The sequence below is a fragment of the Aquarana catesbeiana genome, linkage group LG04, assembly GCF_042186555.1.
Source record: "Aquarana catesbeiana isolate 2022-GZ linkage group LG04, ASM4218655v1, whole genome shotgun sequence".
NCBI lineage: Eukaryota > Metazoa > Chordata > Amphibia > Anura > Ranidae > Aquarana > Aquarana catesbeiana.
The window spans coordinates 436,304,065-436,328,213 of record NC_133327.1 but is presented as its reverse complement, the minus strand read 5'-3'; the positions used below and the strand labels follow the sequence as shown (position 1 = coordinate 436,328,213).

Here is a 24,149-nt window from a genome sequence, read left to right as displayed (position 1 = left end):
AGATCCTTGAATAGCAAACTGTTCACTAGTAGGGAAGTCTAGATAATTACTCTCTGTGGAATTGGACTACAGTTTATCTATTTGTGGTACTTTCTGCAGTTCAGGACACATGCTGACACAAAGGAATGAGGAGCATCCCATCCACAGATTAGAAAAAAGTTCCTAAACTGAATGGAGCCCAGCATAGAAGGGAATTTGTGCTGCCATATTCTGTACTTTGTTATTTTAATTATTCTTTAAAGTGAACCATGCTAAAGCATTCACATATTCTCAACCAACAGAGAAAGAACTTTAAAAACAAGCCTCCATTCACCTCTGTAGCAAAAGGCATTGTAGAAAAAGTCATATTCAATGTTTACAACAGAGGCAATGAGATCTTTACCTATTACTTTATATTACAACATAATCTTCACAACCTGCTAACCCTCAAATGTAAACACATTGCAGATGATTAGAAACTGACTGAAACTGGATTTTAGAGTCTTTGTTATGATCTATGAGATATTTTAAAATGAATTAATTGACAGTACAAACAGCCAGAAAGGCTGGTGATGTTTTTTAAAGCTTTATACTGCTTTAAACTGTTAAATCTGGGTACAGGCGCATTTTAAGGCCCTTAAGGGACCACGACAATCACTGGATTTGGTCACATCCCCTTGCCACAGGAAACAAAATCATTCTTACAAAGGAGGAAAATGTGCATAAGACAGTGCTGTAATACATATATATAGTTACATAGTTACATAGTTAGTCAGGTTGAAAAAAGACACAAGTCCATCCAGTTCAACCTTAAAAACAATAAATAAATAAAATAAAAGATATTGTACAATCCCATATACCCAATTTTATACCCTCAGTTGATCCAGAAGAAGGCAAAAAACCCCAGCAGAGCATGCTCCAATTTGCTACAGCAGGGGAAAAAATTCTTTCCTGATCCCCCAAGAGGCAATTGGATTTTCCCTGGATCAACTTTACCTATATATAACCTACAGGTACATGTGTAGTGTCTACATACATTACCTAAGACTAGGAGGAGGAAAGGGTAGAAACGAGTAAAGTACCTAGCACTCATGAATGGTAACAAATTAGATTTTGATTCCATTTTACTAAGTAATCCAGAAAAGCAGGAATAGTAAGATGGTAACAGTTCACGCATTTCAGACATGATGGTCCCTAATCATAACTGGGGAATTTAATAAGCTAGAAATGCTTACACAAAGAAAGCTTGGGTAGCAAAGCATGTATTTCAGAAAATAATGGGATTATCATATAGAAAAATACAGAAACAGGGTTATCAGTAACTATTCACTACTGTGTATTTAGCCTGACTACAAGTGCCCATTCCATGAACTAAATCAACAAGAACATAACAAGTGCAGGTGAGAAGAGGGTGGCTTTTCACTTGAAAAGGTCATTTGATCTATGTTGTACTTTGAAATGTCTGTCTGTTCACAATCTGCGTCATTGTAGGGTTGATTGCACCTGTAACTGTTCTGCAGGAATGACACCAAAGCTTTCTATAACTGTCACCATGTTGCAATAAGAAAATAAAAACTAAAGAAAATGACTAAAAAGAAAGGTAACTAAACTTAGTAAAAATACAGTAAAACCCAGACCTACTTCCACTATCTCGGCGCTATGCGAGTATCAGGTTCCTCAAATAATATAAAGTAACAGATAAACAAAAATACATATTAACATTATAAATGAAATCATATTAGCAGCAGCTTAAATGCCATGCATAACAATATTGTTAAAATAGTAATGAAAAAATAGTACACAGAGTCCAGCTCAAGTTTCTAAAATCACTACAGCAGCGCTACTGTCATAATAAATTATGACCAGCTTTCATATGAAAAAAAAAACACACAAGTAAGTTCAGTTGATAGATGGTGAATAAAGTCCCAGAAGATACACAAGTAATGATCCTATTAAAGTAAAACAACAGTGCACCTCACACCACAGTCCGTACGTCACACTCCCCTTTGGGGTTCACACTCACCAGAGAGATAAACACACCAGGCATTGATATGTATGGGCAACCTTCAGTCTCAGTATCATGGAAAGGGTCACACTTTATCCTGCGATCTCCAACTGTACTTGGATAGAAGAGAGTCTTAAATAGCGTGATATTGTTTCATCTCACGTTTATTGAAGTATTCAAATAGTACATCCCATCCATTTCCATCAGAAAAAAGTGCATATGAGGTTAACTAAATAACGATCAGCGTCTACCAAGACCCAGGTAGTATAAGGCTCACACTATAGGAAGGCAGCATCCACCGCTTACTTCCTAGTTCGTCACTTCCTGCTCGCAGAACACACAGGTAACTTCCGGTCGCCATAAGCTCACGCCCTGAAGCGTTTCGTCATCACAACTTCCTCTGAGGGCGTGGCCTTACGGATTTATATCTCCCGTCCCGGATTTATATCTCAGCCTACTGATATGCAGGGATTAACCTGTCAACTGAACTTACTTGTGTGGTTTTTTCACATGAAAGCTGGTCATAATTTATAATGACAATAGTGCTGCTGTAGTGATTTTAGAAACTTGAGCTGGACTCTGTGAACTATTTTTTCATTACTTTTTTAACTAAATTTAGTATGCCATAGTTTCACAATTACCATGTGTAGCCTTTTGTTTGTTGAGTTTGTTTAGTATATGGATACAATATCTTTACTGTAAATAAATCATTAAAGCCTAACTCCAGCATTATCTCCCTGAAGGGTTCTGTAAACACCCTGTCCTACCACATATCAAGATCAAGTCTTCAATACTCACCTCTTCCTTGCCCTGGAAATTGTATGTTGCCACCCCCTGTAGTTCCTCTGCCTCTGAAGTCTCTGCCGTAGGAACCCTGACACTGAAACTTGAACATCCATCATCAAGAATTGTCCGCTTCATGGATATGGACACTCAGTAGACATACCAGCCACATGTAAACAGAGTAGAGGAGACTCAGGACCCAAGCGTCATGTGACCGCAACTTCAGGTGAATAAATAGGACCTTTGGATTTTAGGTTTCTTTATTTTTTTTATTTTAGGGATTAGCTAGTGAATATAGGAGGTAAGGTGTTCTTGCCTTGCCCAGAATTGGGCTTTAGATTTGTAAGAACCGTCAAACGGTTCACCATAGCCTATGCAGTCAATGGGCCCCAGTAGGTATTGGAAAACTGTGCAGCTTTGTAAAATGTAAAATGTTCATTCATTGTATTTTTTTATACATGTAGGCCATTTGGGTCCTCCTGTGACCCTGGCTGAAAAAGTGAGCATCCAATGGTTTTCATGTCTTTGCAACAAGGCAGGATGAGGGGATGTGGTGTCTGCCTTGTTGCTCGGACTTGAAAAATGCTAAACGCTCACTCCCAGCATTACAGGGGTGAAAACCAACAAGGCAGGATGTGGGTACTGCTAACTCGGAGTTTTTGCAGCCAGGCTTCCAGGAATGCCAAAATGGCATACAGATGTAAGAAAAAAATTCAATCAATGAACATTTTACAAAGCTGCAGTTTTTAATACTGAGTCATCTTAACTGCATAGGCTATTTTAAACAAAAGGTAAACTTAGCTTTTAAAGTGGAATTAAACCTACAATTTAAATGAAATTATGGGTAGACAACACTTTACAGCCCTCTTCCTTCCCGGAAGGAAGAGGGCTGAAGATGGACGCTTCAAGCCAGCGGGGACAGCGGTGACATCGCAGGCTTCGTTTTCAGGTAAGTGACACATAATGGGCTAGAATGCGATGCATACTAGCCCATTATGCTTTAACTTTAACTGCAGCTGTGCTGGCACAACTAACTCCTGTGCACAGGATGATGCCATCTCCCACCAGCCAACAAAGAGGTTAAAAACCCAGAAGTAGGGATTGGGAGGATGGCAATGGCTGGTGAAGGATGTAAGAGCATTGCTGGAAGTTGGGGGTGAGTATCGTGTGGAGTTCATTCACATGTGCGTCCAAGGGGCAGTTAAACCAGGAGGTTGAGCCATGGTGTGACCAAAGACCCCCCCCAACCCGACCTCTTGCTTGAACAGTGACATGCAGATGCTCATGACTTTATACATGCCGTGGCTCCAGTTTTGTGCTTCACAGCCGTGGCAAGAATTTTCAGGGAATGCAAATATAAACAAGCCCTAATGAAGGTCTATGGGAATGCACCACAATCTCATGGGATGTACGTGAATGAGGTGCAGCACTGCGGCATATATAGCTATAGCTGCTGGCAATAATCGCATGCTAGAAATCCAGCAAGCTGGTTGTACCCAAGTCAATCAATGGATTGACTTAGGTATGAAGAGCCTGCTCATGCATGAATCGAATCTCAACTGGTCCCTGCTGAACCGGCTGAGATTCAAACCATCTATAGATGGCTTAAAGTGCGGTTGTAAACCCTGTACAACCACTTTTACCTACAGGTAAGCCTATAATAAGGCTTACTTGTAGGTGCTGGATCGTGCCATTTCTAAAGGGATTGTGCCGTAACCAGTGGCTCACGCACACATGTGCGGGAGTGACATCACACGACTTTGGCCAGTCACAGAGCCAGAGTCCGCGGCCCTGGAAGAAAGAGGGCTGAAGATGGACGCATCAAGCCAGCGGTGACATCGCAGGCTTCATTTTCAGGTAAGTGACACATGATGGGCTAGTATGTGATGCATACTAGCCCATTATGCTTTAACTTTGCAGGGAAATAAAGAGGAAGTAAAACCCATCAGGGTTTACTTCCTCTTTAACTGCCACTTATGCTAGACATCTTGGTTTGTTAAACAAAGCTGAAAAATATCAGATCCACCAGAAAGGTCAACAGGGAAAAAACTATGTTACAAGGGAGACACCGAAAAAAAAAGCTGTAAATGCTAGTGACAGACTGCATCATATATGTCTTTTTTTTTCTTCTTGCACAGTGTTACTTTTACAGCCCTGCAGATAAGGAGGTTGGAATGTATTTTATTCAGGTGCCTGCAGTACAGTGTGGCCAACCATCAGTATTTTTACTGGCAGCCAGTAAAAAATGGAAAAAATTTCTCCTGCCAGTAAATGCCAATAACAGGTAAAGGTTGCCAGTAAAAAATATGGCTGTGACGCTTAGCTAAGAATTGCACATGCGCAGTTCCAGTCCAGAGCCAGTCAAGACCATCTGAGTGCCTGCTACAGTGTGCTCGGGCGACGCCAGCAGGGGGGGGTCTGGTGGAGGTGGTGCCTGAGTGTGTCCTGTGACGTCATGCAAGGGAGCCGAGCAGAGCAGCCAGAGTCTTGTGTGCAGGAGTAAGGCAAGCCAGAAGTGGGACTTTCAGTGCTGTCTGGACTGAAGGGACCACCTGGCATGGAAAGAAACTATCACTGTGACTCAGGAGGGGACATATCGTGTCAGTGAGGTGTCATCATCATCTGTGTTGCTGCACACTGCTGTCAGTGTCACTGTGAAAGTCAGCTTCATGTGTGTGTGTGTGTGCCGCCCATTCTAACTTATTGCCCTCCTGAGTCCTGTCCCTGAGCTACTTACTTACTATATCGAAAATAAAATAGAAAATATATTTTTGCCTAAATATCTACCTTATATCACATTGCTGATTGCATATTGTACTTGTCTGTAGCCTAAATACTTAAAACTGTAACTTTTGGAAATGCCAGTAAAAACGTGGTTGTGCCAGTAAATTTTGGGCAGGGTGTCAGTAAATTTCAATCCACTTGGTTGGCAACACTGCTCTAGTAGTAAATTGGGAAATTGACACACAATCTATAGATAAGTTGTAGCACAGTGGGTTGCCTTCTATACATCAAAAGTGTTAGACTGCTGTCAATTGTTTTTTCTTTAGAAATATCATATTTGCTCATGATTCTCATGTGACAGAACTTCATATATCATACCCATATAAATTATTGCTTGGTTATTTTTGTGCTGTATATAGCCACATGAAGACTTCCTAAAATGTTTTAAACTCTTGCTAAATATATCCAGCAGCAATGAACATCTGGAAGATGAATCATGTTAAAATATTCAAAATCATATATTTTGATGCAAATTGGAGTTACAAAGCCCAGAGTGGTATCAGAAGCAAAATCGTGTTCCCTAATATAGCTCAAGCAAAAGCATATTGCCAAGGCACATTCCATAGGAGAAAAAAAAAATACTATTGGAATCAAACACAGATACTCCTATAAAGCTCATCCTTCTTAATGAATAATTAGTATTATTAATGTAAAAAGAAATGCATTCAGTGTGGTCAAAAAATGTACAGGAGCCTGTCACATAAAACCTATGTTGTACAGAACGCAGCACCTTGTATAAGTACATCTGACCTCTGAGTCTTAAGCCTCGTAGCACACGATCAGATTTTCGGCAGGGAATTGTGTGATGACTGTTTGCCTAAAATCCGACCGTTAGTACGCTCCTTCAGACAATTGTTGTCCAACATTCCACCAACAAATGTTGGATTGGCAGGCTAGTAAATTTTCGGCAGACAACGGTCACAAGTCCGCCACACAAAAGTCCAAAGTACAAACACACATGCTCGGAATCAATGCTCACCAAACACGACATTAGCAGAAGGTGCCCAAAGGGTGACGCTGAAGAGCTGAAATTCCACGTAGTACGTCACTACGTTTGTGTTTGTTGGCCGACAATTGTGTGTCGTCTGACGCTCTGTTGGCCAACAATCCGATCGCGTGTACGAGGTTTAACAGGCAGAGTTGCCAGGTTGTCTAGTTTCAACCAACCAACTCTGCTGATCAAAGACACCTCTGAAAATCAAAGTACTTTTGAAGAATCAAATGTTTCTATTAGGAGCAGTGCTGGGCTACTTTTAAATCTGAAATATAGGTATGGCATTTTTAAGTTAGCTTGGTCCAGCTTGAACAAATGTAAGTGTGCATGTACCATACCTGTGGGATCCCAGTGGAAGCTGGAAATCACGGTAGTAGGTACCATTACTACAGTGATTTCCACCAGCTTGCTGGTCCAATGCCGAGAGGCTGTCCTGCTGCATTGTGAAAATAGGAGGTCCATCCCTGGAATGGGCAACATTCAGAGAACACTTTTTATTTTTTTAAAAATTCAAAGCATCTTGATTGAAAGAGGTGGAGAGGCAGGGTGGTGACATAACAATCTCCACCTCTTCTGATCTGAGAACACTTTACATTCACTGAGAAAATGCAAAGTGCTCTCTGAATGGCGCGTATGCATATCTCCTGTGTTCAGTAAGCAGCAGGCCAACTGCTCAGCACAGGATCTGGAAGCTAAAGGCATTCACTGTAGTAGCTGTATCTCCTACAGAGATTTTCAGTTTACACAGGGATCCTACAGATATGCCACATACATACTTATTGTACATTAGTCCAAGCTGGATTAATGTAACTATGTAAAATTTGCCATATCTAAACCTCAGCTTTAAAGTGTTATTACCACAACATTTCTTATTCCTGATATATGTCTGTTGTATCATGTACTTATGTAAAAAGGAATCCTGTTTTCTTTGTATTTCATCCTTTGTGTGAAATATCTGGTGATCCTGCCAGTCCCCCTTTTTTCCTATTGCAAACTGACCACATTATACATGAGAGTTCACTCATCCCTCTGTAGTCAGTTTTTTGGCTGCACAGCCATTCACTGGGAAGGGTATTGCTCTTCTCTGCCTTCTGCTGACACGCAGCTGAGATTAGAGGTCACGTGATCACTTTTAAAAAAGAAAAAAGGTGTTTTCTAATGTATTTTTTATATTTCTATACAAATGTTTTGCCTTACATTTTTTATATTCTAAACTGAATGGGTTGTTTTACAAGGTGACGGATTAAATATACGGTACTTTAAATTACATCTGGTACTGCCTTGGACACTTCAAGCCAGTCTCCACTGTAAATATAGGCAACTGTGTCTGCTTTTAAAGAAAATAGCTGATGATCTCCATGTTACAGGCAATGTGTGAAATCAGGCATATATATATTTATGGTTGGAGCCCTATGTCCGGTATGTACATGGATACCACTTACAGTAAAGATAGGACTTACCATCGGAAATAGACCTGAAAGTGTGGACTTACCATATGAAATGGACCTGAAAGTGTGCCTTGGTCTAATGGCCGGTATGCCAAAATAAGGGGGCATACCCTGGTTTAAGAAATGATTATTCTGTAAGAGAAATGAATGAAATGAATAGTTTGAGAAATGCTGTGAAATGGGGATGGGAGGGTGGGTATCGCGCACAGGAAACCGACAAGCACCACAGGTGAGCGGGCTGCTTAAGTACCCCCCCCGGGCTCCTCCCATAAATTCAGGCCACCATACTGGCCTTCCTACTTATGGTTGGAGCCCTATGTCCGGTATGTACATGGATACCACTTACAGTAAAGATAGGACTTACCATCGGAAATAGACCTGAAAGTGTGGACTTACCATATGAAATGGACCTGAAAGTGTGCCTTGGTCTAATGGCCGGTATGCCAAAATAAGGGGGCAAAAACATTCAGGTAGGGTTATGATTTTATTGATTTTCAATTACTTATTGAGCCAATTTGGAGAATGCCTGTGCCATCTCTGTTTGTGGGTTAGGGATATACCGGGCGAAGCAGGCTGACTTCCACCTGCCCAGTCTTTTAATGATGTGGTCTGGAACTCCGTGGCGGGATGCCGCGGAGGCTGCTTCGATGCGAAAAGAGTGTCCTGAATATTGACTAGGGTTAAGATGAAGATTGCGGAGAAGTATTCTTATGTGTTCCACAAACTGAGAGGCGTTTAAGGGTTTAACTGGGAACGGTAGAAGGGGACTGCTGTCTGGTTGTTCAGGCAGGAGTGACAGGAGCCGGTTGAGTACGGCGACTGGACACCAGCTGTTGTCGGTTTTGTAGAGGTGAATGTTCGCTCCTGAGCCCGTTTGCTGGGTTTTAGAGACCTCGAGGTGCAGGATGAAGTGGTCTTGGTATCTTAAGTAAGTGTCGTCTGCATAGTACTGGGTCTGTGGATTTGTTAGAGGTGAATTCTCCAGGGCGCAAGAACCCATAGTACGCTAGATATATCGCTGCTTGTAAGACGATGCTGCGGAGCAGACCGAACGGCGAGGTAGCCAGCATAGTTGACATGTCCCTAAAGATGGGTCCCGTAATGGGCAAGCGCTTAGTGCTGACGACTGGTTGTTGTTTCTGAATTCCCCTTAGAACGGCTCGTATAGCGTGAGATGAGAATAGTGAAGGTTTCGTGGGGTCTTCAAGCGCCATAAAATGTTGAATGCCGGCTAGGTATAGCCGGATGGTGTTGTAGGATAAGGCCAGCTGCGTGTGGCAGTGTGCAGTGAAGGCCAGTACCTGCTTGATACCTGTTGGTCCTTTACGGCAGGACGTGAGGAATTTGTTAAAGGCCTTCCAAGCTGTCTGGTAGGCTTTAAGTGTGTTGTAGGAGAGGGAATGATTTATAAGTTGTGTAGCTCCGTGTAAATGTCGAACTAGTCCAGGGTCAGTTGTGACCAGACAGGGATAGGGGCCGACATCGGATCGGCATCGGGAACCTGCTCGAAAAAGGAGGAATAATTGAAACGTGACAGTGCGTCAGCTGCTGAGTTGTATCTGCCGGGAATAAATGTACAGTGTATATTGAACTGATGTTGTAAAGACAGTTGTACCAACCTGCGCAGGAAGGACATGACTGCTAGGGACTTGGACCTGCCTTTGTTGATGATGTCTGCCGTGGCCTGGTTGTCGGTGCTAAAGACTACAGTTTGTCCTGTCCAGTGGTGGCCCCAGAGTTGTGCGGCTGCCACTATGGGGTAAAGCTCAAAGAGGGCAGATGTTTGGGAAAAGCCGGGTATGATTAGTATCTGTTGAGGCCATGGTCCTGAAAACCAATGATGGCCAAAAATTGCCGCGAAACCTGTGGAGGCTGCGGCGTCCGTAACCACCTGGGGTGAATGGCGCGAAACTATAGGTATGAATAGAGATATGCCATTCCAGGCGGACAAGAATTCCTCCCACATGGATAGGTCCGCTATGGCTGCGGAGTCTAAATTCAAAATCTGATCAGGGTCTTGAGTTTCCGACAGAAATCTGAGTAGGCGTGATACAAATGTGCGGCCTTGTGGAATAATTCGCATAGCGAAGTTGAGCATACCCAGGAGGGACTGCAACTGTTTTTTGGTACAGTCCTTGGTGTGTGTAAACTCGTGAAGGACTGCCCTAATGCGTGTTAGTTTGTCGAGGGGGAGTCTGGCTTGCATTGCGCAGGTATCCAAGGTGACCCCGAGAAAAGTGATGCTATTTGCTGGGCCATCGACTTTGTGCTCAGCAATAGGAACATTGAGGTTTCCAAAAATTACCCTAAGTTTGTCGAGATCTCCTGGGGGCTTGCTGGGTGGTTCTATCAGTAGGAAGTCATCTAGATAATGGATGACTTCATGGCATTGACCCTTGTGTAATAGTATCCAACCGAGGGACTGGGCGAACGTGTCGAAGAGCCACGGGCTACTCTTCGAACCGAAGGTGAGCTTTGTAGCAAAATAATATGTTTCCTTCCACTTGATGCCATGCCAGCACCAAAGGGATGGGTGGATGGGCAGGAGCTTGAAGGCATCCGAGATGTCGGCTTTGGAGAGCCAGGCGCCTGTGCCTGCTTTGATGATCGCCTGTATTGCCATGTCCACGGAAGAATATTTTAGGGAAAACTCCTCGGAGGGGATCAGGGAATTGAGACTGGGTATGTGGGAAGAATGAGGCGCAGACAAGTCGTACACCAAACGCAATTTATTTGAAAACTTGCCCTTGACAAGCCCAATAGGGCTGACTCTCCATGTGTTGAAAGGGGGGCAACTGAAAGGGCCTATCACGTAACCTCGATCCACCTCTGCCTGTAAGAGCTGATCTATGGCTTGTTCGTCAATGGCTGCCGAACGAAGATTGGCACATTCGTGGGTAGTGTGGGGTAGTGAAATGAGGCCGGTGTGAAAGCCTGCTGTGAAGCCTTGGATAAGGAAGGTGGCCAGGGAAGGGGTGGGATGTGAAGTGAGATACCATCCTAACCATAGGAGGTTGATCCGGCTTAGTCACGCCTTCTTGTGTTGCTTGACTTCACACAAAATCCTGGGGTGTGCTCTATGACATAAGGTGCAGAGGTGAAGTAGACGGCACTGGCTGAAGTTGCAGGACCCCTGATTAAAGTTATTACAGATGGCTGCCCCTCCCACGGTTCGGACTGGGCGTCCGAGTTTGTCCACCTGAGGCGTTGGTTCAGGGATCGGCTGACCCTGTACTGAACCTGAGGTAGAGGGAAACTCGAAAGGCCGTCTGTTTGCCGTATTGGCGCACCAGGTGGCAGTGTGGGTGGAAGACTGGCAAATCGCACACAGAGGTGAGCGTAAGCCGGCAAAGTGGCGGCAGAAGAGCTCTGTGTCCATGAGACTCCAATCTGTCGTGATCTGGAACTGTATGAGTCTGGCCGCGGCCTTGGCTGAAAAGGAACGGTGGTAGTCGTAAAAGGCAAAACCACCGTACTTGTGGCCTAAGTCTACCACCGTATGGAGATATAAGTCCAGCTCTTCCCGCCTGCTAGGGGTGGCTGAGCACAGGACATCTCTGAGCATGCCAAAGGCCAGTGTAAACTCTGAGACTGTTAACTTGCGGTTCAATCTGGGGTCTTTAGATTTAAGGACCACTGATATGTCGCCCCAGGAGTAGGCTTTATTTTCTGCCAAATCATGCACGGAAATGAGGAGAGAGGCCAGGTTGACGTCCTTGCCTTCCAAGATGTCCTTCCTGATACTGGTTGGGACCAGGTGGGAGGGGTAGACAATGTGGCTTGAGCCTGAGGTACCTGCAGGAAGAGGTGTCAAGCTTTGAGTTGCCGTTGGGTCGGGGACAGCCGTGGCCGGTCGGGCCTCCAGAAGTGCAACCCTGGTTTGGACGTCTGCGACTGAGGTGGATAGAGATGACACCATCGTGTGTAATTGTGAAATGGCCGATGATATCGACTGAAGGGATGCCTGTTGGGTACTGGGTCCTGCTGCTGGTGGGGGAAAGAGGAGTTTGAAAAGCTCGCCTTTCCTTGCTGTGGCGGGGAAGGGGACACCTCTGCGTCTGAGCTCTGCCGTCAGTTTGGGGATAGTCCATCCCCTAAGGGATTGCACGCTGCCGCTTTCTGAGACCGGAGAAGGTGACAGCGGGACCGCGAGGTCTTCGCTGCCGGTCTGAGACATGGTTGCTCTGGAGAGGATTATCTTGAGCTTTTGTTTCCTGGTTGACTGTAACCTATTAGGGGTGAGATGAATTTCAAGTTTTTCTTTGATCCGCTGAGTCATACTTACCCGACTTATTCTCCCATTCCCCTTTTTTTTTTTTTTTTTTTTTTTTACCTGGGGGGATATCGTCCAACCTGGTGCAGGGTGGACCTACTGAACTTTGACTGACCTGAGAAAACGAAAAGGTGACAATTCGTGAAGGGATTGCTAACTGGTTTTTTGAAGCAACGATTTGTATGACAATGAAATGATTCGAAATGTTTGCCTTGATTATGAATGGACTCCATGACAGAGGTCCGGCCTGGTCGTCATCATTGATTCGACCGAGAACCGGGCTCTGGAGCATGTATTGAAATGAGGCAAGTGAAAACATTGGTGCACCCGGGACGATCTGGTGCTTATTTGATGCATCTGGATTTGAATCGGAGCACCGTATGAAATGAAATGAGAGAAATGATTATTAGACCGAGGCTTGAATTGGTTGTGCCGTGTTTGCGACTGGCAACCATCCGAGCTCTGGTATAGGTATGAAATGCTGTTTGGTACCAGCAAGGCATTCCGTAAAGAATCGGTGCATGTCAGATGCGACTGGTTCCGGAACGGTGATGCGTTGTGGGAGCGAAATGGTAGTAAGCTGCATGGCAGAGACATGGATCCATCCCCCGATGTCTGCGATTAGCTATGATCCGGACTTTGAAGCATGTATCAGAAATGAGGCCGAGCCCTGGGGTACGCCACAATGAATCGGTGCATTTCCATGCGACTGGATTCATGTGTGAACGTGATACGTGGAAATGAAATGATAACCATGACAGAAGGTACGAATTACTGATAAACGTAACTCTGGAGCATGTATAGAAATGAGGCCAGTCCTGGGGCACGTCGAGACGAATCGGTGCATTGCCATGCGACTGGATTCATGTCGGAACGTGATAGGTGGAAATGAAATGATAACCATGACAGAAGGTACGAATTACTGATAAACGTAACTCTGGAGCATGTATAGAAATGAGGCCAGTCCTGGGGCACGTCGAGACGAATCGGTGCATTGCCATGCGACTGGATTCATGTCGGAACGTGATAGGTGGAAATGAAATGATAACCATGACAGAGGTATGAATGACTGAAAACGTAACTCTGGAGCATGTATAGAAATGAGGCCAATCCTGGGGCACGCCGAGACGAATCGGTGCATTACCATGCGACTGGATTCATGTCGGAACGTGATAGGTGAAAATGAAATGATAACCATGACAGAGATATGAATGACTGAAAACGTAACTCTGGAGCATGTATAGAAATGAGGCCAATCCTGGGGCACGCCGGGACGAATCGGTGCATTACCATGCGACTGGATTCATGTCGGAACGTGATAGGTGAAAAATGAAATGATAACCATGACAGAGGTATGAATGACTGAAAACGTAACTCTGGAGCATGTATAGAAATGAGGCCAGTCCTGGGGCACGCCGAGACGAATCGGTGCATTACCATGCGACTGGATTCATGCCGGAACGTGATACGTGGGAATGAAATGATAACCATGACAGAGGTACTAATGACAGACCATAACGTAACTCTGGAGCATGTATAGAAATGAGGCCAAATAACTGGGGCACACCGGAACGAATCGGTGCATCTTTTTGATGCGACTGGATTCGAATCGGAGCGCGGTAGGTGACTGAAATGAGAAATGTTTTGAAATGATTTGAAATGTCAGAAATGAGTTCTAGAATGTTTCAGAAATGAGAAATGATTGGTATCGAACTGACTTGATCCGATAACTTGCAAATTGCGACTTGCTATGGCTGTTTACTGATGCATATTTTTAACACCGACATGCTAGAAATGAAGCGACGTCTGCGTCGCGGTGCTGTCGAAATGGTAACATATCGAAAGTACGAGCGATACACATTACAATAGTGAAGTGCGAGTAACGAAATTTGAAAGTACGGTTTAGTGACATGACATGAAACGAAAAATTCGATATACATTGCAGTTTATGAAAAGCGAGTGAAACGAAATTTTTGAAATTACGGTTTAGTGACCTGATATGAAAACGAAAAGTCCGACGGGACCTTACCTGCGACAGCCAAGCCAGCCGCGTGGTACAAACTACGAACGAAAAACGCAGACTTCAAAAGTTTTGAGAACGGTATCGAATCCGGAATTTTGCGAGGCAAGAACTTGCGGACGCTGGTATATCGAATAGTCGGCCTAGTGACGTATATCGCGCACAGGAAACCGACAAGCACCACAGGTGAGCGGGCTGCTTAAGTACCCCCCCCCGGGCTCCTCCCATAAATTCAGGCCACCATACTGGCCTTCCTACATATATATATATATATATATATATACATTTTTGTAAATATTCTATTATGTCTTTTGCTATGTGACAACACTGAAGAAATGACACTTTGCTACAATGTAAAGTAGTGAGTGTACATCTTGTATAACAGTGTAAATTTGCTGTCCCCTCAAAATAACTCAACACACAGCCAATAATGTTTAAACCGCTGGCAACAAAAGTGAGTACACCCCTAAGTAAAAATGTCCAAATTGGGCCCAATTAGCCATTTTCCCTCCCCGGTGTCATGTGACTCGTTAGTGTTATAAGGTCTCAGGTGTGAATGGGGAGCATGTGTGTTAAATTTGGTGTTATCGCTCTCACTCTCTCATACTGGTCACTGGAAGTTCAACATGGCAGCTCATGACAAAGAACTCTCTGATGATCTGAAAAATAGAATTGTTGCTCTACATAAAGATGGCCTAGGCTATAAGAAGATTGCCAAGACCCTGAAACTGAGCTGCAGCATGGTGGCCAAGACCATACAGCTGTTTAACAGGACAGGTTCCACTCTGAACAGGCCTCGCCATGGTTGACCAAAGAAGTTGTGTGCACGTGCTTAGCGTCATATCCAGAGGTTGTCTTTGGCAAATAAACGTATGAGTTCTGCCAGCATTGCTGGAGAGGTTGAAGGGGTGGGGGGTCAGCCTGTCAGTGCTCAGACCATACGCCGCACACTGCATCAAATTGGTCTGCATGGCTGTCGTCCCAGAAGGAAGCCTCTTCTAAAGATGATGCACAAGAAAGCCTGCAAACAGTTTGCTGAAGACAAGCAGACTAAGAACATGGATTACTGGAACCATGTCCTGTGGTCTGATGAGACCAAGATAAACTTACTTGGTTCAGATGGTGTCAATTAGGGTTGTCCCGATACAGATACTAGTATCAGTATTGGTACTGATATGGAGCAATTGCTCCGATGCTTCACCCGATACCTGGACAGTCAGGGGTGATCTGTGCGGCGGGGGGAGTTAAAAGCACCAATCAACCCTGTATAGATTTCAATAAAGCCTGACAACAGTCACTTCTCCCCGGACCCCTCCCCCCAAACCCCCCCCCCCGGTTTTCAGCTGCTCTTGTAAAATCTATACAGGGTGATTGGTGCTTGAAACTCCCCCCACTGCATCGAACACCACTGACTGTCCCTGTCCTCGTATCCTCCTCCAGTCCCCGTCTGTGTCCTCCTCCGTGCTCCAAGTCCCCCTCCATTGTGCTGCTGTCCCTCTCCAGTTTTCCGCGGTATCCCCCTCTGTTCTGCTGCTGTCCCCCTTCCGTTCTGCTGCTGTCCCCCTCTGTTCTGCTGTTGTCCCCCTCCGTTCTGCTGTCCCCCTCCATGTCCTCCTCCGCCCCCCTCTGTCCTCGATGTGCCAGGATGGAGAGCATAGATAGTAGCCGGTAAATCCGGCTCCTTCCTTTTCTGAATGAACAGAGTCAGTGATCACTGCCTCTGTTCATTCACATAACTGAAACATTGTAACCTGTGTTTACGATGTCTTAGTTTGTGAATGGAGAGGAGCCATTGTCTCCTCTCCATTCATTTTCAGTGCATCTGAGGCTGCTGAAAAAGGGACTGGGGAATCTATATCCTTAGTCCCTTTCTCTGTCTCAAAGGGGAGATGTCAGGGGTCTGTTAAAACCCCTGATATCTCACCAAAGCACCCCAACAGGGCTGATAAAAAAAAAAGAATTGAAATAAATAATAAAAAAGATTAATTGTAAAAAATCATAAAAATTCAAATAAAAAACACACTGACACCATCCACTCCACTGTAAAAAAACAAACATAAAAAAAAAAATTGTAAAAAATAATAAATAAATAAATTGTAAAAAAAAAAAAAAAATTGTACAAAAAAAAAAACAAAAAACACACACACACAGGAACAGTCCAAGTAGGTTTGTCCTGCACTTTTAGTCAACATAGCAATTAAACACAACATCAATGCAAGAAGGCATTGTACAGTAAGCCCATAGCATAACACAGACAAAGCATCTGCTTGTCTGTGTCATTTCCTAGCAGGGCCCCCCTAATGGGTTCTCCAAAACAAACAGCATGTGTACCTTGCATACCACACAGAGCTGGAGAGAGAGTCCCTAGGATAAGTCAGCTCAGATATAAAAATGCCTGTGGACAGCTACGAGGTAAGATATGGGCCTAGGAGTGGAGGCTTCATCACATCCAAAGCTCTACCAATCCTCCAGGCCCCAGGACCAGAAAACAAAAATGATGCTTCCTTTATAGCAGATACAAATGCTGGAGTACCCCACCATATGTAGGTGAGAAATCTTTTTGACGAGTATACACCAGATATATAAACATACGGGGAAAACGCACAAAACACACTGGAGCCTCAATTACTATTAAATCAAATTTTGCCGATTCTACATAGAAAAATTTATTACATCATATACATGCTTCGAAGTGTATTATATAGCTCACATGTATTTACAGTTAAAGCAATAATAGATAGTCCGTGCACCCATAAAATAAAATTGGCTCTACTACAAAGAGCAGCTGGAACTTTACTAGTTGATGAAGTGTATAAAAATAAAAAAAACAGAAACACGGGGCAGATGTAGCTCCTGTTACTAGATCCTTTGATGTAGTGCGTCAGTGTCTGATTGTGAGATATGATATCCCCCTCCTCCATAAAAGCGTCCCAAATTGTCTCGGAAAACTATAAAGGTGTAGGGGTTACATGTTGAGGTCGGCCTACAGAGAACATTAACTCGACTGCCTTAGAAGCTCTTACAAGCTGCACAGATTTCTTAAGACCAATGCGGCTTCAAGGATTATTTACTAGAAGTTGACTCTAATAATAGATTTGTTAGCACGTTCAATTATAAAAGCTGAAGCTGCAGTGCCACTTTCTGAAGCTGCTTTGACAGATGGCAAACACCTTAGATTGGAGCAAACCCCTGTTTCTACATGACAAAAATTATCATTCATGAGCAATTATTTTATTAGCCATGCTGTTAAAAAGTACAGGTATCCTGTATATAGTTTATATTAAAGTCAAATTTTAAAGAGGTTCTTTAGCCTTTTTGAAAAAAAAAAAAAATTAAAAGTCAGAAGCTACAAATACTGTAGCTACTGATGTTTAATAAAAGAAAACGTAACTTTCCATGGATCCAACACCATCCTTACCCAGGCCAGTTCTTGGCTAGTCTTCGGGTCACTGGAGCCAGCATGTTTAGTGTGGGAAGCCGACTGTGACTCCTTGTGGCTTCACAGCTGGCTTTCCACTGTGCATGGTCCCACAGCCTGCTGGGACCTGGAACATGTTCCAGAAGGCTGCAGGCAGGGTGGAGGAGGGGGGGTCAAATTTCTGGTGGAATCGCCTAGGCGATCAGACCGGAAGTGGGAGCGCGTATCTACCAAAACTAGGTACCCGCATACACCCCCAAAAAATGAAAACATCCAAAAGAGATTGGGAGGAGGACATAAAGCAGAATTGCCCTTTTAGGGTGATGTTCCGCTTTAACCAGCCAGCCTCCATTTAACCAGGGAAATGGAAAAAAAACAGCGCAATCACAAATTTTTAAGGGTTACAATAGAAAAAGATGGAATTTAAAGTAGATCTGAAGGCAAGGAAGACGGGTTAAATCCCCTGTCAGTATTGTTTTGCCATCTGTGTCCCATTGGGGAGAATTCTCTTCACTGTCCCATAGCTGCAACAGGAAGCCAGAGGAAATCCTTCCTAAGTGAGGGAAATCACAGGTCACCAGAACCTGTGTCCCTGTTGGAAGACTTCTCTTCTATTTCTGATCTGGTATCACTCAAAATGTGGAATTTCTTTTCACTATTGCTTTTGGTGTAAAGGGTCACCAGGACAAATGGAGAGTCCTAACGGGGACACAGACAGCAATAAAGACCAGAAGACGTTCCAATCCCTCCACATTCTAAGTCTTTGTACACACGATCGGACTTTCTGCCAACAAAACCGTGGAATTTTGTCCGAAGGCAGTTGGCTCAAACTTGTCTTGCATACACACGGTCACACAAATGTTGGCCAACAATTACGAATGTAGTGACGTACTAGACATTTTATGTGTTTTTTCAGCTCTTTACCGCCACCCTTTGGGCTCCTTCTGCTAATTTCGTGTTAGTAGAAGTTTGGTGAGTGTTGATTCGCGCTTTTCTTTTCGCGTTTTTCATTTTGCGCTTTATAGTTCGCCCTTTTCATTTCCTGCTCTTTAGTTCGTTTCTGAACGGCCCTTCGTCAACCAGACATGTTGCGGAATCGGAGGAGATAATGCGTTATTTATTATTGGCCTTGGAGTTATTGCTTTGACATTTTTTTTTTTGGTTGAATAATGATTTGATTTGGTATATTTTCTATATTTTTGAATGCATAGAATGCACTTTTTGGTTAAGTTCCATTGGCAGATAGCATGTCTAATTTTTTTTAAAAAAATTGTGGAGAATAATACTTGGCTATGTGTTTTACTTCAAATGACAGTTTGGGAGTAGGCAGTTACATTTTTTTTTCAAATATAGATTTTATTTATTTTAGAAAAGCCCAACATAGGCTTAAACAATACAGTAAATACATATATAGGGAACAGCAGGGAAGGGAGGGGGAAGAGAGAGAGAAGAAGAAATACATACGTTTCAAACCCATTTGTGTACATCAGGTATCAGACAATTTATGATTCCATATTGATATGTCTAAGCCCTCATAATCAGAAATCCTCTAATAAGAGACAGCAAGTGCATAAACAGCTATCCTATACCCCTCTCCCCCATCTCCCGCCCGGCAGTTACATTTAAAAAAATAAAATGTAAAATTGACAAGGGACACCAACATAGTTGTATGGTGTTGTGGTAACTTGCACAAATAAAAAAAAAAAAACAAACCTTAATAATATTATTCTTGATATCACTAGAAAAGAAAAGCCTTTGAAAATTTGTTTGCAATAACTCCATCAGTATCACCAGCAAAGCAGCTTCATTATTATCCCATTAAAGAAGAAGAGAATTGTGCGCTGCATTTCGAGATTTCATAATTTGCCACGTCGCGAATGTTAATTCTCCATTAAGAATGCTAGTTTTTAAGACCGACCGCTTCTGCTTTTGAGTATGCGTGTTTGTACTTTGAACTCTTGTCCGACGGACTTGTGTACACACGATCGAAATATCCGACAACACACATTTGTTGGCGGAAAATTTAAAGACATGCTAGCCAACATTTGTTTGCGGAAAGTCCAACAACAATTGTCAAATGGAGCATACACACGGTCGGATTTTCCGCCAACAGCCTGGCAGCCAACATTTCCTGTCAGAAAATCTGATCGTGTGTACGGGGCTTAAGACTAAAAAAGTTCAGTTATACTTGGAAACGTCTTGATAGTGATTTGCATACATCATTTCAGTAGTATTTTTGCTGTTAGTGCTCATGTATTTAGCTTACTCTTCTTTTTATGAGCTATACTACAGCTTCTGAGTGCCTTAGACACCATTCACATCTGTGCATTGGGAGAATGCATGCAAAATCTTGTGTTTCTCGCAGCACACACAAATGTGTCTTTATTGTATTTGCACTGCAGTGCCATGAATTCTCAACAGCACTTCAGAGCACCTTGCGTTTTAGTAAATCAGAATGCATGGTAACAAAGTACCAATGCATTCTGGTGCAATATGTTTTAACAAAAAAAGCACATCTGTGGCCCGATTTTAATGCATTTGAACGGGCTGCACTAACGCAACACATATTGGGGGAGATTTACTGAAACTGGTGCACACAGAAGGTGCTGCTGTGCATGATAACCAATCAGCTTCTAGGTTTTATTGTCAAAGTTTAGCTGAACAAGCTGATTGGTTACTGTTCACAGCTGCACCAGATTCTGTGTGCACCAGTTTTAGTAATTCTCACTCCCAAAGAAACTCTTGTCTGTATGTGATCCACATACACATTGAATGCAGATGATTCTTCACATTTCTGCATAAAATTACAAATGCAGATAAAAAGCATAGTATATATCTATATAAAATATATAGAAAATGGTATATTTTTTGTGGCAATATTGTTAGATCTTATTTTAAATGCTTCTAGTCCTCCAGCTGCTGCCACTACAGCTCCTAAGAAGATCATTCATTCATTCATGTCAGCAAAGGCTGGAGTGTCAATGATTGCTCATCCTTGTGAAAATACAAATACCTGTGATCCTTTTCTATTTTCAGAACACCGCTTTAGCAGTGCTAAATATAACCCAGATTAAATCTGATTTTGCTAAAAGGTACTTACAGGTTTAGTTGCCGTTAGTCTCAGAGTTCCCAAGCAGGCAACTAATCTTACGGGTCATGTCACAGCAGCATGCAGAGGTGACGTCTGGGGCAGCCTTGCTTATATTTCCATGAAGCGCGCGGGCATCTAGAAGGGAAACATATGTTGATAACTTTTTAAGTGCACAACGCAAGCATGCAAACATAGCCCTTGTATGCTTTTGTTCTACTAAAATGAGTAACTGTAAACCTGTATGCACACCTGAGCAGAGTGTACTCCTGGTAATTTTTTTCAGGCACTTTTCAGTCATTTTATGGTCGTTTTACAGACATATTGCAGTCGTATTACAGGCATTTTTCAGATGTTTTACAGTTGTTTTGCAGTTATATTAAAGTTGTTTTACAGTTAGGGAAAAAAGGTATTTGATCCCCTGCTGATTTTGTATGTTTGCCCACTGACAAAGAAATGATCAGTCTATAATTTTAATGGTAGGTTTATTTTAACAGTGAGAGACAAAATAATAAAAATATCCAGAAAAATGCATTTCAAAAAAGTTATGAATTGATTTGCATTTTAATGAGTGAAATAAGTATTTGATCTCCTATCAATCAGCAAGATTTCTGGCTCCCAGGTGTCTTATATACAGGTAACAAGCTGAGATAATCACACACATAGGTTGGACTTGATGGACTTGTGTCTTTTTTCAACCTCACCTACTATGTAACTATGTAACTATTTAACTATTAGGAGCACTCTCTTAAAGGGAGTTCGTTTCTTAGCTTGTTACCTGTATAAAAGACACCTGTCCACAGAAGCAACAATCAATCAGATTCCAATCTCTCCACCATGACCAAGACCAAAGAGCTGTCCAAGGATGTCAGGGAAATGATTGCAGACCTACACAAGGCTGGAATGGACTACAAGACCATCGGCAAGCAGCTTGGTGAGAGGGTGACAATAGTTGGTGCGATTATTCGCAAATGGAAGAAACACAAAATAACTGTCAATCTCCCTCGGTCTGGGGCTCCATGCATGATCTCAGCTCGTGGAGTTTCAATGGTCATGAGAACGGTAAGTAATCAGCCCAGAACTACACATGAAAATCTTGTCAATGATCTCAAGGCAGATGTGACCATAGTCACCAAAAAAACAATTGGTAATATACTACGCCTTGAAGAACTGAAATCCTGTACGCCCGCAAGGTCCCCCTGCTCAAAAAAGCACATGTACAGGCCCATCTGAAGTTTGCTAATGAACATATGAATGATTCAGAGGAGAACTGGGTGAGATGAGACCAATATCAAGCTCTTTGGCATCAACTCAACTTGCCGTGTTTGGAGGAGGAGGAATGATGTCTATGACCCCAAGAACATCATCCCCACCATCAATCATGGAGGTGGAAATATTATGCTTTGGGGCTGTATTTCTGCTAAGGGGACGGGACAACTTCACTGCATCAAAGGGACGATGGACGGGGGCATGCACCGTCAAATCTTGGGTGAGAACCTCCTTCCTTCAGCAAGGGCATTGATGGGTATTCCAGCATGACAATGATGCCAAACACACGGTCAAGGCAACAAGTGAGTGGCTCAAGAAAAAGCACATTAAGGTCCTGGAGTTGCCTAGTCAGTCTCCAGACCTTAATCCTATAGAAAATATGTGAAGGGAGCTGAAAGTTCGAGTTGTGAAAAGTCAGCCTCAAAAACTTAATGACTTGGAGCGGATCTACAAAGAGGAGTGGGACAAAATCCCTCCTGAGATGTGCGCATACCTGGTGGCCAACATCTGACCTCTGTGATTGCCACCAAGGGTTTTGCTACCAAGTACTAAGTCATGTTTTGCGAAGGGGTCAAATACTTATTTCACTCATTAAAATGCAAATCAATTTATAATGTTTTTGAAATGCATTTTATGGATATTTTGTTGTTATTTTGTCTCTCACTTTTAAAATAAACCTCTGCCTGTTGAGCTTAGTCAGCCATAGAGAAACAAGCTGAAAAAAAATCAAATGTGAATAGGAGCTAAATCTTATCTAATATGACCATATCACTAGGTGAAAATAAGGCCTCTTTCACACTGGGGCAGGAGGTGCGTCGGCGGTAAAGCGTCGCTATTATTAGCGACGCTTTACCGTCGTTTTAGCGGCGGTATACGGCCGCTAGCAGGGCGTTTTTGCCCCCACTAGTGGCCGAGAAAGGGTTTAAAACCACTGCAAAGCGCCTCTGCAGAGGTGCTTTGCTGGCAGTATAGCCACACTGCCCCATTGATTTCAATGGGCAGGAGCGGTGAAGGAGCGGTATATACACAGCTCCTTCACCGCTCTGAAGATGCTGCTAGCAGGACTTTTTTCCCGCACAGCTCCACACACTGGAGAGACAACAGCGACTGTTTCGGGTCAGTTTGCAGGCGCTATTTTTAGCACAATAACACCTGCAAACCGCCCCAGTGTGAAAGGGGCCTAAAGGATAAACAGTCTTTAAAAAAAAAAAGCACAGCCACCACATTTAAGGACTGGTAAACTGCAATACATTAAAGAAAAATTCCAGGCATGGTATATTTTTATATATTTACTTTGCTCCAGCTTGGATCAGTGTAACTATGTATATACCATACCTGGCTGATGCCCTTGGAAGCTGGAAATCACTGCAGTAGACTTTGCTACCTCAGTGATCTCCACAGGCTTCTGGGTCCCGTTCTGAGTGGCTGGCCTGATGCATTGTGAACACAGGAGGTTGGCTGCTCAGCACAGCCGTCATTCAGAAAATGCTTTGCATGTTTTGCATGTTGCATGTCATTCATGTCTTCTGAATGAATGCAAATTGTTGTTTGATTGGGCAAGGTGGAGAGTGGGATGTCACCACTCCACCTCACCCAATCAGAGAATGCTTTGCTTTCATTCAGAAAATATGCAAAGCATTCTCTGAAAGGTGTGTTCACAAAGCATCAGGCTGGCCACTCAGCATGGGACCCAGAAGCCTGTGGAGGTAACGAGGTCTACTGCAGTCATTTTCAGCATTCAGGGGCATTGGGATGTAACTTACTATACATATGTAAAAACAGACCATGCTTGGAACTCCTTACATTTTTGTTTTTGGATTTAGATAATAATTTAATAATTATGACATCTGCATCTGTTGTGAACATAAAAAATGGCTCTTAAATAATTGGGGTGCCTTGTCATATAAACATAAGTACAATACAAAAAACAGCTGCATAACTACAGTACATAGTCATAAGTTTGAAATGAGAAAAGACAGACATTGACTAATTTTTCTTCTCTGTTTCACTGCATTGCAAATGTTGCTTTGTCTAGCAAAACCCAGTTTAATACATCCGGTGCAAGTGGTTTTAAACATAAAGGTAACA

At 43.1% G+C, this 24,149-nt stretch overlaps 1 protein-coding gene across 1 annotated transcript in view; it reads right to left on the bottom strand.

Annotated features, from left to right (window-relative positions):
- The window catches only part of HIVEP2 (HIVEP zinc finger 2), a 267,444-nt gene that overhangs the window by 175,052 nt on the left and 68,243 nt on the right, over nucleotides 1-24,149 (bottom strand). The window contains exon 2 of the mRNA XM_073627427.1: nucleotides 20,805-20,930. The gene's annotated coding sequence lies outside the window, so the exon portion shown is untranslated. The remainder of the gene's footprint in view (nucleotides 1-20,804; nucleotides 20,931-24,149) is intronic.